The sequence below is a fragment of the Jatropha curcas genome, chromosome 10, assembly GCF_041381405.1.
Source record: "Jatropha curcas cultivar XTBG-Jc1 chromosome 10, XTBG_Jcur_1.0, whole genome shotgun sequence".
Lineage (NCBI taxonomy): Eukaryota > Viridiplantae > Streptophyta > Magnoliopsida > Malpighiales > Euphorbiaceae > Jatropha > Jatropha curcas.
In genome coordinates, this window is record NC_143160.1 from 17,107,351 (window position 1) to 17,126,928 (window position 19,578).

The 19,578-nt window shown below is 42.5% G+C and overlaps 1 long non-coding RNA gene across 1 annotated transcript in view; it reads right to left on the bottom strand.

The window, feature by feature from the left end:
• Positions 1–2,614: 2,614 nt before the first annotated feature.
• Positions 2,615–19,578, bottom strand: part of LOC149493198 (uncharacterized) — a 44,539-nt gene continuing 27,575 nt past the window's right edge. Inside the window, exon 5 of the long non-coding RNA XR_016318569.1 lies at positions 2,615–2,676. This is a non-coding gene — a long non-coding RNA (uncharacterized LOC149493198). The remainder of the gene's footprint in view (positions 2,677–19,578) is intronic.

The following is a 19,578-nucleotide window of genomic DNA, read 5'->3' on the forward strand; positions in this document are numbered from 1 at the left end:
TATCAATTTAGCCATTTAAATATTCTAAAATCAAATTAACATTATTTTCAAATCCAATTTCAATTTACTTGGTGCAATTAGAACTATATCGCATTAAATTTCCAATTAGGCTTCCTAAGGTACAACTTCACAATTCACAATTCAAAAATCATTTAATGCTTGAATGATCAAACTAATAACATGCAATGCATGAATCACAATCAAGACTCAATAATTATGAAAATAACTTATTTGGATTGAAATTTATACCAAAATTCTAATTTGGTACCAATTAGCATTTTATTAAGCTATTATTCATAATCTCAGAAATCAGGATATTACATGAAGGCATATATCTAGCATTGATTTAGAGATATAGGCATAAATTAAAAGGGGAAAACATGTGTCTTACCACCCTAAGTTGGTTCAGTCAATCATAGGGAAATTGAAAGAAAGCTTTCCCCTTTTCATATACACATGCCAATACTCTTAATAAAATCCTAATGACATGTGTATGTGTGTGTGTGTGTGTGTGTGTGTGTGCGCTCAACTCACTCAATTCCGATGGTTGGAGGCAAAAGCCCCGAATTTTACTAAGTTAAAGTCATAGGAAAAAAAGGGTAAAATCAAGAATTCTTGCAAGGAAATTTTATAACACTATAAACACATGCTCAACATCATCTTAAGAGAATTATAAAGCAAAGAAGGCAAGAAACCCCAACCCCTTTCTCCTAGTAGGTTCGGCCACTTCTAGAGTTAGGGAAGGGAGGTTTTTTGTTTGCAATTATACACTCCACAACATTATTTAAGCACCCAAGATTACATTTATTCAACTAAATCAAACAATTTCATGCATTAACATCAAAATCTCAAAAATCCTCAAAAAAACTTAGAATTATAGAATAGCAAAAATTGAAAGAGTAAGAAGGATTTATGTACACTAACCTCTTAAATGGCTTTAGAAAGCTTCAATTAACACCTTAGACCTTGGATTTTCCTTTGTCCTTGGTGGAGGGTTCTCCAACCTCTAATCAAAGGAAAAAATCCAAAATCACCACAAAGAAAACAAAGAAAAGGAAGAAGAGAGCATGTATGAAGATGAGAAATGATATAGCACAAATCAAAATCCAAAACAAAAATCAAAACCTAAATATCAAACTTACTTAGCATAGTTTAAATCCTCAAATTCTTGAATTCCAACAACTAAAGTCACCAATTAAAGCTTCAATCTTCCTCAAAAATCAATAGCTTTAAGTTTAATTTGGTGGATTTACTATAGTTTATGTGTAAGAAGCAAAAGAAATTTAGAGGGGGAGAGTGTCACGACCCGTTTCCGTGGGCCGAACCGGCACTAGGGCCCAGGTAAGCTTAAGGCCCCCGAGGCCCGTAGTAAGCCTAAACTATTCAACTCAAGCATAGCACACCATTTAGTAGGAACAGTAAGCCCGTACAAGTTAGGATATAAATATTACATAATTCGGCCCAATTTTAATTATCTCAAACAAGTTTAGTTTGGGCCTAATCATAATCAATCACATTCATAATATGGCATACTGATTCACCTGCACCTAATAACACAACAAACCATATATAAGATAACACATACGGTAGGCCCAACTGAAATTACACGACCCTACAACTGCGGAGTTCAACAATGATTCAAAATTAGAGTAGCGCATATAATTAATAATACAACTTTCATCTTATAATAACAAAAAGTTATAAATTTACTTTTGTAGCTCCGCGAGGAAAATGATAGAGCATCAGTTGGATCAGCAACTTCCTACTACCTGAGAAGTTTGGAGAGAAGGGGGGTGAGTTTTGCAACTCAGTGAATAATAATAAATAATACACACCACATACAATCACTCAAAATGCACCCTAATATTCTAAAATGAGCATACTACAGTCATTCATATGGCACAACACTAGCACCCACAAGTAATGTCACCTTCAAGTAATCAAGTAAGTGGAAATTAGTCAGTGGCACCACCTGAAACCCCAACGAGCCGTCCTCACACATGGCTCGCCCTCTCGTACATGTGCACCAGGGAGTCGATCCCCCATACGGCCAACTGGTCTAATCCTCACTGACCAGTCCTCTCATTGTTTTTCCATTCTCTCTTCTCTTTTCCATATCCACAGGAGGCAACCCGGTGGTCTCCATCCAATCTAGATCATTAAGTGCTCACAACAGGAGGCCACCCCTGTGGGCTACAATCAAATCTAGATTATCAGGTGCGCAACTACAAGAAGTCATCCTGTGAATTTCCATATAATGTATATCATCAGGTGCACAAGGGGGCGCCGATCTCCCATTTTCCCGGCCGACGGTCAAGTATCATATCATAACCGGATCCATATCACAGACCGTCCTCACAAACCCATGGTGGTCCACTTCATCCCAATTCCACACAAACAAAGCACAACATATTCACAGCACAAATAATCAAACAATTCTTTCAATGTATTACACCAAATCCATCAAAATATGCAATTATACAATATAAAATAAATATGAGTTTAATAAAAAAAAAAAAATATATATATATATATATATATATATATAAGGTTTGTAAAAAAAAATGCTATCCAAATGCATGTTGATATGCATTATTTATTATTACTCACAGTGATGGAGAGCGAAATTCTAGCTTTGATGTTGTCCTGGAGGAGCACTAGATGGACCCGGGCGATCTAAGCAAGGTAAGAACGACACAAAAGAAAATAATTCTATCAGACCAATTATTTATTTACCACTCTAAGAATTTTATTTTATATTCTAAATTTTTCTACGTAATTTAATCTTGATATCTAATTTCTTTTCTGTACTAAAATTTTATTTTTCTATCTAACTCTATTTTATTTGTTTTCGTCTGAATTATATTTTATTTCCTATTTTATTTTCTATCAAAATTTATTTTATTTTCTACCGAAATTTTGGCAGCATCTCCCCTAAAAATTGGACTATCCACCTGTTAAAATATCAACAATATATCTAAAAATTTCAAACCACACAGCCCATCCATCGGGCAATCAATCAATCAAATTTATCCATCCTCCATCAAACTCAACATCACCACACATTCAAAATTATACATAATAACGTTATATCGAAACTACCTTCATTAAATCAACAATAAAATTATAAATCTAGTAACTACTCACAATTACTAAATTAAATTAACTAAATTAACTCACTACAACCAATAAATTTAATTTAATTAACTACTATTACTAACATTAACTTAACTAAATTAATTGACTACAAATAATAAAATTAACTTATATTACTAACATTAATTTAACTAAATTAATTAACTACCAATAATAAAATTAATTTAATTAACTAATATTATTAAAATGAAATTATACCCAATATATATTGTTGCCGGAATTTTTGGTTAACTAGAAATGGAGGTTGGTGGCCGGAGAGGAGGGTGGCGATGGCGGATCGACTGCGACAGCAAGCTGCGGTGGTGGCGCACGGTGGCTGGGTGGCGCGATCAGCTACTGTCTCGCCAGAAATGAAGACGCAGGCGCAGTGAAGGGAAAAAGGAAAGAAAGAAAGAAAAGAAAGAAGAAGAAGAAGAAGAAGAAAAAGAAAAAGAGAAGAGAGGGAGGAGGGTGGTGGCTGGGGAGGCTGTGGGTCACCGGTGACTGACTGGAAGTGTGTGAGAGGTGAGGGGTGAGCGTTGAATATAGAGAGGAGGGAGTTTCTAGATGGTTTGGGTCGAACCGATTTGATTCGGTTCGATTCGGCCCAAATCTTCGATTTTTAACTGGTTTTCAGCTTTTTCAATCGGTTTTCCGATTCGTTTTCTCACAGTATTTGCACTAAAATATTAATAAAATTTCCAGGCTGTCGGTTCATTAAATTTAATTGAATAATTTTTGAAAATAAAAATTCGGGTTGTTTCAGTCTCCCCCCTTATAGAAATTCGTCCTCGAATTTTAGTAAGAAGCAAAAGAAGGTCAGAATACATATGAGTGAAAAGACAATTCATATTTAGCCAAAGAGAATTGATTTAATACAATAACGCTTTACATGGAAGGAAAAAGATGAGGATACTCTCTTTGCATTTCAGCTGCTACTTCCCACGTGCATTCCTCCATCGAATGATTTCTCCATAAAACTTTGACCATAGGAATTTCTTTCGATCGTAGTTTACGGATCTGGAAGTCGAGGATTCTAATCGGTACTTCTTCATATGTCAAATCTTCACCCACCTGAATCTCTTGCGGCTCTAACACATGAGACGGATCGGGAACGTACTTCCGTAACATGGACACATGAAAAACTGGGTGTACGTGAGAAAACTCGATAAGGCATGTCCAACTGATAAGCTAATTCTCCAATTCTTGCAACTACAGGGTACGGTCCAATATACCTCGGAGCTAGTTTTCCTTTCTTGCCAAAGCGGAGAACGCCCTTCATAGGAGATACTTTCAGAAAGACCAAATCTCCTACTTGAAATGTCACCTCACTATGCTTAGGATCAGCGTAGCTTTTCTGTCGATCAAATGCTGTCTTGATCCTGTCCCAAATGATAGGAACCTTTTCAGATGTGATTTGAATCAACTCAGGCCCTACCAGTTGTCTATCTCCTATTTCCCCCCAACAGATAGGAGACTTGCATTTCCTGCCATACAAAGCTTCATAAGGCGCCATGCCGATACTTGCTTGGTAACTATTATTATAGGCAAACTCGATTAATGGTAAGTGCGTGTCCCAAAATCCTCCAAAATCTAATACGCACATCCGAAGCATATCTTCCAGCGTTTGAATAGTCCTCTCAGATTGCCCATCAGTCTGCGGATGGAAAGCTGTACTAAAGTCAAGCCGGATTCCCAAAGCCTTCTGCAACGACTGCCAAAATCTCGAAGTGAACTGCGTCCCCCTGTCCGAGATGATGGATACCGGAACCCCATGAAGGCGCACTATCTCTTTAACGTACAACCTTGCCAACCTGTCAGCATTATAAGAGGATCTCACTGGTAAGAAAGGAGCTGTCTTGGTAAGTCGATCCACTATCACCCAAACCGAATCATAGCCTCCTGGCATTTTCGGTAGTCCAACGACAAAGTCCATAGTGATCCTTTCCCATTTCCATTCTGTTATCGGTAATTGTTGCATTAATCCAGAAGGTCTTTGATGCTCTGCTTTTACTTGCTGACAAGCGAGGCATTTGGACACAAATTCTGCTACATCCTTCTTCATTCCAGTCCACCAATAATTCTCCTTCAAATCTTGATACATTTTTGTAGTACCCGGATGCACATTATAAGCAGCATAGTGGGCTTCATCTAAGATCTCCCTTCTAAGATTATCGACATCAGGCACACAAACACGAGTACCCTTCCTGAGTACACCATCATTGTCTAACAAAAAGTCTCCTGACCCACCAGTAATTACTTCTTGCACAATTCTTTGCAATTGCGGGTCTCTGTCTTGGGCGGCTTTAATTCTGTCAAACAGCATCGGTCTTATTTTGAAATGAGCCAATAAACAGTTTGAAGCAGGAATTTCCAAGTTAAGGCCTTCATCAAGCATGCCATTCAATTCCCGAATTAACGGCCTTCTTTCAACCGAAATGTGAGCTAAGCTTCCCAAGGATTTTCGACTTAGAGCATCTGCTACTACATTAGCCCTTCTAGCATGATACTAAATGGTACAATCATAATCTTTAAGAAATTCCATCCAGCGTCGCTGTCTCAAATTCAGATCTCTCTGATCAAAAATATACTTTAGACTCTTATGGTCAGTGAATATCTCACATGTTACACCATACAAGTAATGCCTCCATATTTTTAGTGTGAAAATGATTACTGCCATCTCTAAATCATGGGTGGGATAATTCTGCTCATGTTTCTTCAATTGTCTGGAAGCATATGCAATAACCCGACCATGCTGCATTAAAACACATCCCAACCCCACTCTGGATGCATCACAAAACACTACGTATCCTTCATCACCTGATGGCAACGCTAATACCGGAGCTGTGGTTAAGCACCCTTTCAACTTCTGAAAACTTGCTTCACAAGAATCGGACCATACAAACTTAGCATTTTTCTGGGTCAATCTGGTTAATGGTGCTGCTATTCAAGAAAAGTCTTGCACAAAACGGCGATAATAGCCAGCCAAACCCAGAAAGTTGCGAATTTCAATGACAGTAGTCGGCCTCGGCCAATCGATGATTGTCTCAATCTTCTTGGGATCAACCATGATTCCATCCTTAGATACCACATGACCCAAGAAATTTACACTTCCCAGCCAGAATTCACATTTAGTAAACTTGGCATATAACTGATGCTCCCTTAAAGTTTGTAGCACAGTTCTCAGATGATGAACATGATCTGCTTCAGTTCTAGAATAAACTAGAATGTCATCTATGAACACGATCACAAACCGGTCCAAGTATGGCTTGAACACACGGTTCATCAAATCCATGAAAGCTGCTGGGGCATTTGTGAGTCCGAAGGACATGACAAGAAATTCATAGTGACCGTACCTGGTCCTGAAAGCTATTTTTGGAATATCTTGTTCTCTGATCTTCAGTTGATGATAACCAGATCGAAGGTCAATCTTTGAGAAACATGTAGCCCCTTGCAATTGATCGAACAGGTCATCAATTCTAGGAAGCGGGTATTTGTTCTTCACAGTCACCTTATTCAATTGCCGATAATCAATGCATAGGCGAAGCGAACCATCTTTCTTCTTCACAAACAGGACTGGAGCACCCCAAGGTGAAGTGCTCGGTCTGATGAAGCCCTTATCTAACAATTTCTGCAACTGTTCTTTCAACTCTTTTAATTCCGCTGGTGCCATACGATACGGTGGCATGGAGATAGGTTCTGTGCCAGGAATCAGATCAATACAGAATTCAATTTCCCTGTCTGGAGGAAGACCAGGTAATTCTTCTGGAAACACATCGATGAACTCATTCATGATCGGCATACTTTCTACTTTACGAGTTTCTGTCATGGTGTCCTATACCAATGCTAAGTACCCTTGACAGCCTTTTGTGAACCCCTCCCCAAATAATATCAATGGAATGTGAATGCATATGACTAAGGAAGAAATGCACGTGATGTGTGAGTCGCCACCTTGTTTAATTATTTTAGGGTAAACTAGGAAAAAACCCTAAGTTGACTCCGATTTTAATTAACCTAATTACTAGGTTAATTACCCAATGGTTAAGGCATGGTGTGAAAACCTGAGATGGATCCCGAGACTATGTCATGCTGATGAACTAACCATGAATGAATGCTTTGCAGGGTGATTATGTAATTTGGACCAATTTTAAGTGATTGCGACTTGCCGCTCGGGGTTAAATCCCAAACGTGCCTACGTACTTCCGTTTGAATGGAAGATCAAAGTCAACGTAGTTCGATAGGCCTCTTTTAGGGGGCTTTGAATGGGGATGCTTTATGCATGAGTGTGTGTATGCTTTGTGCATTTTGTTTAGGCATTTTGCCAAAGAATTGATTGATTTTTAGACATTTGATGCCAAAAATGGCCTTTGGCCAAAAGGATTGATTCAGGCAATTATTGGCAAAAATTGATGTGATTTAGGCGATTGTCGCCAAAAATGCTTGATTTTAAGGCTTTTTAGCCAAAAAGGTTGATTTAGGCAATTAGTTTGCCAAAAGATGATTTTTTAGGCGATTGTCGCCGAAATGATTGATTTAAGGCTTTTAGCCAAAATAAGTTGATTAATTTGAAGGCCTTTTGCCAAAAGATTGATTTAAGCGATTTGTCGCTGAAAGTAGTTAATCTAATTTATAGGCAATGTATTTGCCGAAAATCGATTAACCGAATTGTAATGTAGACAATTTATTGCCAAAGAGGGAAAACGTGTTTAACTAAAACTTTTAGTCACAATTATTGATTAATTGAACTTAAGCCGGATTTATTTAAAATAAAGGCGATTAACCATAGTTATTAATTAACTAGGTATTTTAAGCCATTATTGTCGGATTTAGGCTTTAATACCACGATTATTGATTAACCGGGCATTAGCCTAAATTTATTTAATTGAGGCAATTGGCTTGCCTAAAGATGACATGAATGCATTTATGCAGTTGTAGAATTAGGAGGAGTAGAAGAGAAACATGCATGAAGTGCTAAAAATTAAATAGGTAAAACTTAATTTACGTACCTGATTTAATCGACGGCCACTTCTTAACTTCAGGTTATGCTCCTCGTTAAGGGAATATTAATTAATTTTAATTTTAGTGACCACTTAACAAAACAAGAAGGCAATAAAACTAAAACTAAAAATGCAGAAAAGCAGTAAAGAATCGCAAAGAATGTAAGGGAGAAGGAGCGTCCGTCAACACAGACTGACTGAGGAAAACGGAGGGTCTCGGGGCCAATTTTATAGGCAAAATCGGACTAGTTCCGCGGCCGGGCCGCCGGTGGCCGGTGGCTAGCGGCCGGGCCGCCGGGGCTTGGCGGCCGGGCCGCCATTGGCCGGCGGCTGGGCCACCGGCGCCCTGCGGCCGGGGCCGCCGGAGGCCAGCGGCTGGGCCGCCGTGCTTGGTGGTTTTGCTAATTCTCGCTCCGGAGGCTTTTCCGGGAGCTCCGGACCTCCGAAAAAAATTCTGGGACCAGTTCTGCGATCCTCGCAACGTCCCGGACGTTTCAAGTACCATATTGGCATACTTTCGGTGAACTTCCAAAATGGCCTTTGGTCCGATTGGACTGTTTGCAGTCCGGGAAAATTGGCTCTTTGAGCCTCAAAATTTGGGTATTCACAGTTGCCCCCCACCGGCAACCATAAGAAAGATTTATGGGCGCCGGTGGTTGTCTGAAACACAGATTTTGGAGGCGAAAATCAGACGCGTCCAGAAGACCCGCCTTTTGGCTATTTGCTTATAAATAGCTTGAAATTCATCCTTTTCACTCATTCTAAACTCTCCAAGACAGAGTTCTTCAAATCCTCTCAATTTCTTTACCATGACTTCTCCAAGCCACGGTAGCGATGAGGATTTCCTCAGGTCTCTAGGGATTTCTCTCGATGAGGCCGACCTCATGGCAGACGCTGATACTCACGCCTCCATGACCGGCGTCTATGCCCAGGTGAGTTCCCCTTGACTTCTGTATGCATATTATTTATTATTTGGGCCTTGGGCCAAACTGTGATTTTTGGGCCTTAGGCCAAATTGTGAATTTTGGAATTTTCCCGTGCTTACCTTTTATTAGTATACATGCTAGGGGAAAACTAAGATATTACCCTTAGTAAGGAACCGAGGAGTAACTCTTAGATTGCTTTACCTTTTTAGGACTCTCGTATTAAATTGGATGTGGCTGAGAGCTCTGTGGCGGGAGTTCCACTTGAAATATTCGATCAAAACAACCCGGTTGGCGCGATTATCCGTCCATCCTATCTGGGCTATCTGAGACATTTTGACATGGGTCGTAGCAACTATAAGTAGTTATTGTGTGCTTTGGCTGAGAGGTGGTGGGACACCACCAATACCTTCCATTTTTCTTGGGGCGAGTTGACGATGACCCCTGCCGACTTCTCTGTGATTTCCGGGATCCCTTTCGGCATTCGGCCGATCGAGCTATATGATGACTGGAGGGTTGATATCTCCTCCAACCGGATGGTGGAGCTGATTGGGATAGACCTGCCTCGGCTTGTCGAGCCAGGTTCTGCTACCCCTGCTTTGAGCGTTCCCAGACGCTGGTTATCCCTCCAGACCCCTGGCATCTATGCTAGATACGGGCGGGGAGAGCTGATGGCTACTCAGGTGGCCCGATTCACTTTGTTGCTGTTGTTCGCTTCGACCTTTTGGTCCAACAGGAAAGAGAGGTTTAATCCTTCTATTTTGAAGAGTTTGGAGAATCTGGCCCATTTAGAGGAGTATGACTAGGCCGGTGCTATTCTGAGCCGCATGTATGATGATATGTGTGATCTGAGTCGAGGCCACGGCAAGCTTAGCGGGACCTACTACTTCTGGGAGGTAATGTAAAGAACATTCTCCTTTCTATGCCCTTATGTTTTTTCTGATTCTTCTTTTTTTTCTTTTTGTTCCTCAGACTTGGGCATTCGAGTACTTTCCTTACACTCGCCCAGAGTTGCTCCAGACTGATCCCGGGTTAGGACTGGCGGCTTCGGCTTGGAGATGGTACAAATCAAACCTTCATCCCGTCCGGCGCAAGAAGTCGCTGAAGGAGCTGAAAGCGTTTTTTGATACGTGCCCGCTAGAGCAGGTATGTGCTTAGCGATTCTTAGATACGTTAAATAAAAATGATTTACTAACATATTTGCATCTTTTATAGGCCGAAGTGGGGCCGATGACTGCCCGTCTACAAGGCTGGATTCAGGCTGATCCTGATTTCCAGCGTTCAGATGCCTTGTCTCAGCGGAGGGTGGTCCTGTCACACCCCATCCTTCGGCGATATTACTTGGGCGAGAGAGTGGACATGCAGATAAGAGGTTGCCGTTCTATCCCCTGTTCTCCTCCTGAGGATATGCGAGCGGGTAGGCAAATGATACTCACTGCGACTCATACTGAGGGTATTCCACATATGGAGCTCACCCTGGGGGGAGATTATGACGAGTTTTGCGTAATCTCTTTGATGCCGCCCATTGGATCTCGGCTGGATAATTTCCAGGGGCCGGCTCCTTCTCAACCGCTCGGCACCCGTTCTTCTCGGGCTTCGGGTCCCTCGACTAGGACTCCAAGGAGGAGGCCCACGACCGATCCCACTTCTTCCACCCCGGTTGGGAGGTCATCGCAGGCCTGGCCTAGCCGGTTGGCAGGTCCTGTTAGGGCTCCCCGAGCTATTTTGGAGGCTACCGGGCCGCTTCACCCAGACCTGGCCAATCTACGTCTTCCATATAGTATTTCTTAGTTCGTCCCTAACAGCCTTCCAGCTTTTCGGGAGGTCTCCCTGGAGGGCGTGGATCGCACGGTTCTTCCTTCTGAGGACATCACTGAGGTAAAGCCTGACACATCTCTCACAAAAAGGATTCATAAGAGATTCGATATTGACTTGTATTTTCTTTTGTATGATTTCCAGGTTCCTGTTGGGCTGGTCAATCAGATGGAGTTGATTCTCGGATTGCAGCAAGAAGTGGCTGTGGCCTGGACTCAGATAGCCTTTGATGATCAGAGGAGTAGGAGGCCCCGCCGCTGATAGATGCTAGATTTTCTTGCTTTCCTTTGTTTTCCTTTTTTGTATTTTCTGTACCGAATCTTGGCTGTATTTGTTGTGCCGAACTTTATTTGTACCTGCACTTGATTAGTACTGAAAAAGTATGCATGCATGGATTATGAAATAGAAAAAAAAAGAAAAAAAAAAAAAGGATTTTGCTTTACTCTAAAACAAAACATCTCTTTCTCCTTTTCTTTTCTTTTTTTTTGCTGAAAAAGACACATTTTTCGCCGGGCTGGGCCGCCTGCGGGCGCGCCCTTCCTCTATTTAAGAGGCTTTCTGCTGTTTTTCTTCAATCACTCCTCTCTTTTTTTCAAACCACCAAGATCTGGTCAGTTTCTTCTCTCTTTCTCTTCCTCATTTTTATTTATTTATCATTTTTTTTATTATTTTTTTTAAAATAACAATAAATAATAAATAAAATAAATAAAAGGACATGAATCCCTTCTACAATCATAGCATGCACAGCTGGACCAGGAGTCTCTCCAAAGTTGAAAAGATCAATTTGGGGAGGTTCGGTATTTCTCCTGTTATTACCCTTAGGGGTGTAGTAATTGATTGGGATTTTTTAAGGGCCTGTATTAGACTTTGGGATCCTGAGGCCCACGTTTTCCGATTTGGGGCGATGATGGAGAAAATGTACCCTCTCTTTGAGGACTTTTGTGCCATTATAGGGTGTGACCCCAATGCCCCTTTGGTCAAGCATGAGGTAAAAATTGGGTATGTTAGGTCATTTGAAACCCTGTTTCAGTTTAGCCGACCCCAAGCTAATGCTATGATCGTTGATGGCCAAAAAGCAATTCTGCTGCCTCTGATTGACGAATTCTCAGAGGCTTGCCCAGATGACCCAAACCGGATGAGGCTGAGGATGCGGGCCTTGGTTTTCTGTTTATTGGCTGTCTTCTTATTTAACCAGGACCTAGGCTTTGGGGACTTGCGCCTTTGCCCCATGGTTCTACAAATGGAGGATATGAGTTGTATTGGTAGCATTGTGCTGGCAGAGACTATTAGAAGTCTTGACAGGGCTGCTTTAGGGTTTGAAGACTGGACAGTTTCTCCCATCATTCTCCAGGTATTTCCCTTTGTTATTTTTCTTATCTTTTCCTCTCTTTTTAAATCATTCCCTTGTAATAGAAAGGATCCATTACTCAGGTTTGGTTGAAGGACCACCTTCAAGTGGTTACTGCTCCTACTTCCCTTCCTTATAACCCTTCTCAGTATCGCATGTGGAGGATCTTAATCTCACATCCCACTACTGATGCATGGACTTCATGGTTGATTGAATTGGGCCCGAATGAGATATTGTGGTTCATATCCTGGTATAACATCAACCGTTTTATCCAGGTTAGCTTTCGTCATACTCGGGTTTACCTTCTAGGCTTCACACATTGTACTTGGTACTGCGCTTCGTGCGTCTTGAGACAGATGGGGATAGATCAGACTGTTCCGATTATGGATGACTTTTCTGCCGATTCAGCCATTACCCCGGGTGTCACCCGAGCCGTCCTTAGGGCTTGGGTTAGAGATCACCATATGGTTAGGCCCTTGCCTAATCCTGCCAGTATTCAGACTTCCCCTGAGTATCGAACCTGGTTCATTGCCACTGTCTGGCCAATTGAGAGACCAAGGAGGACCGCACTGCTAAGTGTACTCGAAGGGTGGGTTCAGGCTAACGCAGATGATGAGGTTGGGACTAGTGAGGAGATTGTGCTGGCTCCTCGGACAGGCGAGACTAGGCAGAGTTCAACAGCTAGGGGTGACTCGGGGGATGTTGCTCCACGAAGGAGATGAGACACCTAGGTTCCTATAGGCTTTTGGATTTTTATTGTCTTTTGACTTTTTGTTTTGGCTTTGGATTTTGGATGTAGTTTTGCCTTTTTGGCTTTTTTATTTGAGACTTTGACTTAGACTTTATTATTCATTGGACTCTCTTTTTTCCGCTTGATTTAAACTGCTTGCTTTAATTATGAATAGCATTTGTCTTTTAACTTTCCAAGCATTTTCCAACTTTTATTTATTCAAGCTCTAACTTTTGCCTAAGCCGCCCTTTCGGGTTTTCGACTTAGCGAGCTACCCATTTTTGCCTAAGTCGCCCTTTTTAGGTTTTCAACTTAGCGGGTCCCGACTTTTGCCTAAGCCGCCCTTTCGGGTTTTCGACTTAGCGGGTTTTCCTTTCTCTCTTTTTTTTTGTATTTTTTTTCTTTTTTTTTATTATTATTGGCAAGGAAGAAAAGAATTATGAAATAATAATTTTTATTAATGTTTAGACCGCGCCCAAAGAGGACTGCCTACATATCTCCGATATATAATTCCTTTTTTCCAAAGAGAATCAGGTCTAATGTAGTTCAATTTTACATTATGCAATGATTACAATTACACAAAATACCTTTTTAACTGATCTAAATTACATGGATTTGTGAATTCCAAACCATCCAAATCAGTCAAGATGACGGCTCCGCCAGATAGTATCTTTTTCAACACATAGGGTCCAGCCCAATGAGGGCGAAACTTCCCACGTGGGTCTATGATTGACTGTCTAATTTCTTTCAGAACCAAACAACCCTCTTCCAACTTCCGGTCTTTGACCTTCTTATTAAAATGTCGCGCCATTCTTCTCTGAGTCTGGTGGATTGCTCGCAATCGCTTTTCATCCATACCCAAGAGTTGCAAATGATAGTTCTCAGCCCAATCTGCCTCGCTGATCTGGCTTTCTCGGATAATTCTTGCCGACTGAACTTCCAACTCAATAGGCAACACTGCTTCCATGCCATACACCAAGGAATACGGGGTTGCCCCAGTAGGTGTTCTGATTGAAGTCCTGTATCCCCACAAGGCATTTGGCAATTGTTCGTGCCAAGCTCTATGCTTTTGAACTGTCTTCTGCAAAATGACTTTTATAGCTTTATTTGCAGCTTCTATGGCCCCATTTGTTTGCGGACGATAGGGTGAAGACTTGTGATGCTGAATCTTCTTTTGCTTTAGTAGGTCCGAAAATTCACTTTGAAAGTGAGACCCCGTTATCAGTAATGATCTCGAATGGTGTTCCATACTGACAAAAGATGTTGGTATGAACGAACTGTGCTGCCTTCTTTGCATTCAAGACTGAATAGGAGGCTGCCTCAATCCACTTGGTGAAATAATCAACAGCAACCAGGATGACCTGATGGCCATTGGAAGCCTTTGGATGGATCTTTCCAATCACGTCTATGCCCCAAGTTGCGAAAGGCCATGGTGAAGTAATGGGATTTAGACTGACCGGAGGCTGTCTTTGCAGCTTAGCAAAAATCTGACATTCATGGCACTTTTGCGCGTGCCTCACGCAATCTACATTCATGGTCGACCAGTAATAACCCAGGTTCATAATTTTCCGAGCCAAGGCTATCCCGTGCATGTGTGGACCAGACTCTCCATTGTGTAAGGAATCCATGATGCTTTGAGCTTCTTCCTCGTCAACGCACCTTAGGTGCAGGCCATTCCAACTCCTTTTATACAGAGCCCCCCCAGTAAGGAAATATCCAAATGCTAACTGTCTCAATGTCCATTGATCAGTCTTGTTGGATCCCTCCGGGTAGGCTTCAGTCTGAAGATAATTCTGTATATCCCAAAACCACGGCTTGTCATCGACTAGATTCATGACATGTGCTGGCTGTTTCTATAGCCGAACCGTCAGAGGTCGAATGACTTGATCTCCCCCTACATTAACCATGGAGGCCAAAGTAGCCAGGGCATCTGCAAACTGATTTTTGGCGCGCGGCAGGTAGTGGAAAGATAATTCCTCAAACTGATGAGCTAATTCATCCAAGCGTCGTGAGTAAGGAACCAACCGCTCTTCCTTAATTTTCCACTTCCTTAGAGCTTGAGAGACTATCAGGTTGGAATCTCCAAAAACCCTAAGGATTTTTATTTCTTTTTCCAGGGCTGCTTCTAACCCCTTGATGCAAGCTTCATACTCGGCTTCGTTGTTGGTACAGTCAAAATCTGCTTCTCCACAAGGAGTTTTGAATACGACTCCAACCCCGTTTCCATGGTAGTTTGAAGCTCCATCAAAGTACATCTCCCAGACTTCACTTTCCAAGCTCAACAAGTCTTCATCAGGAAATTCCACCTCCGACATTTGGTCTTCGACCGGCAATTCTGCTAATTGATCAACCAAGGCTCCGCCTTTCACTGCCTTCCGTTGTACAAATTTTAAGTCATAGGCTGCGAGCACCGACACCCACTTAGCCATCTTACAGTCAAGAACCGACCTCTCCATAAGGAATTTCAAGGGGTTCGATTCGGAAATGACATAGGTGGTGTAAGACGAGAGGTAGTGCTGCAGCTTTGTACAGGCCCAAACTAGAGCCAGGCACAACTTCTCTATCTTATTGTATTTTAGCTCATATTCTAGCATCCTTTTGCTGAGGTAATACACGGCATTTTCTATCCTTGTATCTTTCGCTTGTTGAGCTAGCATCGCACCCATCGCTTCTTCTGTCACCGATAGGTATAATAACAAAGGCTTTCCTAGCCTTGGTGGCTGTAACACTGGCGGGGATAGCAGATATTGTTTGACTTGGTCGAAAGCTTTCTGAAATCCTCATTCCATTTGACTGCTACTCCTTTCCTGAGTAGTTTGAAAATCAGACCACAAGTATCGGCTAATTGATTGATGAACCGGCTGATGTACTGTAGCCTTCCTAGGAAACCCCGAACTTCTTTTTCCGTCCTCGGTGCTGGCATTTCCAGAATGGCCTTGGCTTTCGAAAATCTCTATGCCCTTCTGACTGACCATGTGCCCCAGAAATACTCCGGATGTAGCTCCAAACAGACATTTTGCCGAGTTGAGCTTTAAGTGGTACTTTCGAAGTCTAAGGAAGAACTTTTCAAGTGTTGTTGTGTGTTCTTCAGCTGTTTTTGATTTAACAACCATATCATCCACATACACTTCAACTTCTTTATGAATCATGTCGTGGAAGATAGTCGTTGCCATTCTTTGATAGGTTGCCCCGGCATTTTTGAGCCCAAAAGGCATGACCCTGTAGCAGTAGGTTCCCCACTCTGTGATGAATGCCGTTTTCTCTTTGTCTGGCGGATGCATCATTATTTGGTTGTACCCGACAGCGAGATCAGTCAAGGAGACCATTTCATGTCCAGCCATTCGGTCCACTAACAAGTCGATGTGCGGCAGAGGGAAATCGTCCTTCGGACATGCTTTGTTCAAATCCCGGTAGTCCACACACATTCGCACCTTTCCATCCTTCGGTACCGGCACGATGTTGGCTAACTATGTCGGGTAAGCAATAGGTTCTATGAACTTGTTCTCCAGTTGCTTGCCAACTTCCTCCTTGATTTTCAAGGACCACTCTGTTTTCAGCCTTCTTAGCTTCTGTTTTACTGGCTTAGCCTCTGGATATACTGGGATCTTGTGCACCACTATTGCTGGGTCAATTCCTGTGATGTCACTTGCCTTCCACATGAAACAATCGGCAAATTTCTTCAAACATTCACTGACCTGTTCCCTGTTCATACAGTCAGATGCAATGTATGTATGTTCATTTTCTTCTTTGCCAATCATTATTTTCTCTTTTTCATTCTTTATTTCATTTATTTGATTATTTTTGCTTGGAAATGCTTGGAAAGATAGACACGCAGGGTAATCAAGAATTTGCAAGCCTTTATTGATTATGACGGAATCGTCTTCAAAAATTACATCAAATTTGAAATCTGGATCCTCTAGATCCGACACGAACGACTCAGAACTTGAACTGGACTCTGACTCCGTTTCAGACTTGGGGTCAGACTCAGACTCAATACAGGACTTGACTACCGACTTAGGTACTAGGTTTGACTCGGGAGGGGGTTTATCAGCAGCGCGCTCCTTCTCGGTGTACCAGTTGGTGAGAGGCCCTTAATTCGGCTTGATCAGATCCAGCAGGTCTCGATTCCCATCACTTCCTGTGATAACCGCAACCTCGTCAAAGAGACTAGGCTGCATGAAGTCTTCTGCTTCCAGTTCAGTCACTGTTTCGGGCTTGTTGCCCCAGACATCTGAGAATATCTCTAACCCAGGCAGCATTTTCTTAGCGGTTGGGCAGCAAAAGGGTTCTCGGAAGCCACAGTAAGGAACTGCTTCTCCCGATTTACAGAAGTAACTGTTCAAAGTCAGAAGGTAAGGCCGCATCTGTACACTCTCCTTCCTTCCCCATCTGGTTCTCCTAACACGGTCTTCATTAGTGGGCTCATAACCCGGTCCGAAGGTCCCCTCATTCACTAGACACTCCCAGGGTTGTAGTTTAGGGTATGTTTTCTCGGATCTGGCCATAGCCATTCCTGGCAGATAGGACATCTTAAGCATCAAGGGCACTATGCAGTTTATTTGCACCGTCCCGAAATCAAAGAGAATTCGAGAGTTTGCAGTCTTTCCTTCTATGAACTGCACAGTGTCATACTGAAATCCCGAGAGGGGTAGATTGGCAGTCTCAGGGTTGACCTCAAAGAGAGGCTGGCCCTTTGGCCTTTTGAGCTGACTGTAGTCATCCCCCTGAATGGTGATGACTTTGTCCTCATAGGGAAACTTGACCTTTTGGTGCAAGGATGAGGGTACTGCCTTAGTGTGATGTATCCACGGTCGGCCCAGAAGCAGGTTGAAGCTGGTCGGTACATCAATTACCTGGAATGGGACTTCCATCACAGCTGGCCCAACTGTTAATTTTAGCGTAGCGACCCCCAGCACTTCCCTCCGGGTACTGTCGTAGGGTTTCACTATTTGGTCTGATGGAGTGAAGTCTGTTTCTTCCAACCCTAGGCAGCTGGCTACCCTTAGTGGGCAGACATTCAGTGCTGACCCATTATCTATGAGAACCATAGGCACAGTTTTGTCGCTGGTCTGGACAGTGACATAAAGGGCATTGTTGTGACTGCCTCCCTCCTTGGGTAAGTCATTGTCAGAGAAACCGATGCTCTGCATTTTTTATGATTGGGTAAGGGTGGATACTAGCACTTCGGGGCTAACCTCCACTGATGTCTGAAGTTGACTCAAAGCCTTGCAAAGAGCTTGGCGATGAGGAAAGGATGATGCTAGAAGTTCCCAGATTGATACCCTAGCTTGTGTCTTTTTTAGCTGTGCAAGTACTGGGTCTTCTTTTAGCTCCTCTGCCCTCTGGTAGGGTTTATTTTGGATTTTGTCCAAAATTAACAGTTCATATTGTCTCCTGCTCCTGGTTATAGCATCAAGTTCTTCGGTTAGGTCATTCAGATCCAGGACACAGATGTTATTCATTTCTAGGAACAGTTCGAAAGGATCGATCAGTTCCTGATCAGCAACAATAGCATTTACCCCATGATTTGGTAAGGGATTAGTGCTAATGTTTGGCTTACTTCTTGGAATAATAGAGCCGTTGTCCACCAAGTCTTGGATACGGTTCTTAAGCGTCCAACACGCTTCAGTCTTGTGCCCATACCCCTGATGGTACTCACAGTATTCATTAGCTTTGTAATTTCTTGGTAATGGGTTTGGTGGTGGCCTTGCTTCCAAGGGCTTGATGTAGTTAGCCTTGACAGCCTCTCGGAAAACCAAAAGGATTGGCACCCCGAGATCAGTATAGCTTCTTCTGGACTGATTGCCATTTCTCATGTTCCCCACACGTAAATGATTAGTAGGGGTGATGCTCGCCACTTCGTGGACTTTACTAGCTTGGCTAGGTTTCTTGTACTTTGAGGCTCCTGAGTCTTCTTTCAGTTGCCCCATTTGAATCAGATCTTCTACTTTCGTAGCAGTGGCAATGAGCGACTGAAACGTTGGTAGGTACTGGGTTTGTAGCTGGTGTTGGTAAACAGGCTGCAGGTTCTTAATGATTATGTCTACCTGTTCTTGCTCAGAGGGCCGATTAATCATTTGGGCGGCTTTGGCCCTCCACCTCGTAAGGAACGAGGAAAAGGGCTCATTGTTCTTTTGCTTGGTGGTTTCTAACTCTCTTCGAGTGACATCCACCTCCATGTTATAGTGATACTGTGAATTGAAGGCATTACAGATGTCCTCCCATGTTTTCATCTTAGATCGGTCCAAGCTGACAAACCATCTCAAAGCAGCACCAATCAGAGATTGTTGGAACAACTGAGCAAGGAGCTCGCTGCTCAGTCCAAATGGGTTAAGGGCTCCCACATACATTTTCAAATGAGTTTTAGGACAAGTGGTTCCATCAAATTTGTCCATGTTGGGCATTTTGAACTTAGTCGGCAGTCTGGCTTCAGGGAACAAGGACAAGGAGTCCATGTCCACCACTTCCTTGTGGGTTTTGAGAGTAGTGATAGATCTTTCCAGGAGTTCTAGTTTCTCTCTCAATCCAGCTCAGAGGCAGTTTTAGAGGGCATGTCATCTAGGTTTATGGTAGGGTTTGTTGGTTCAGCAGCAGGACCCTGATTGGAGGTAGCAGGTCCACTTCCCCCAG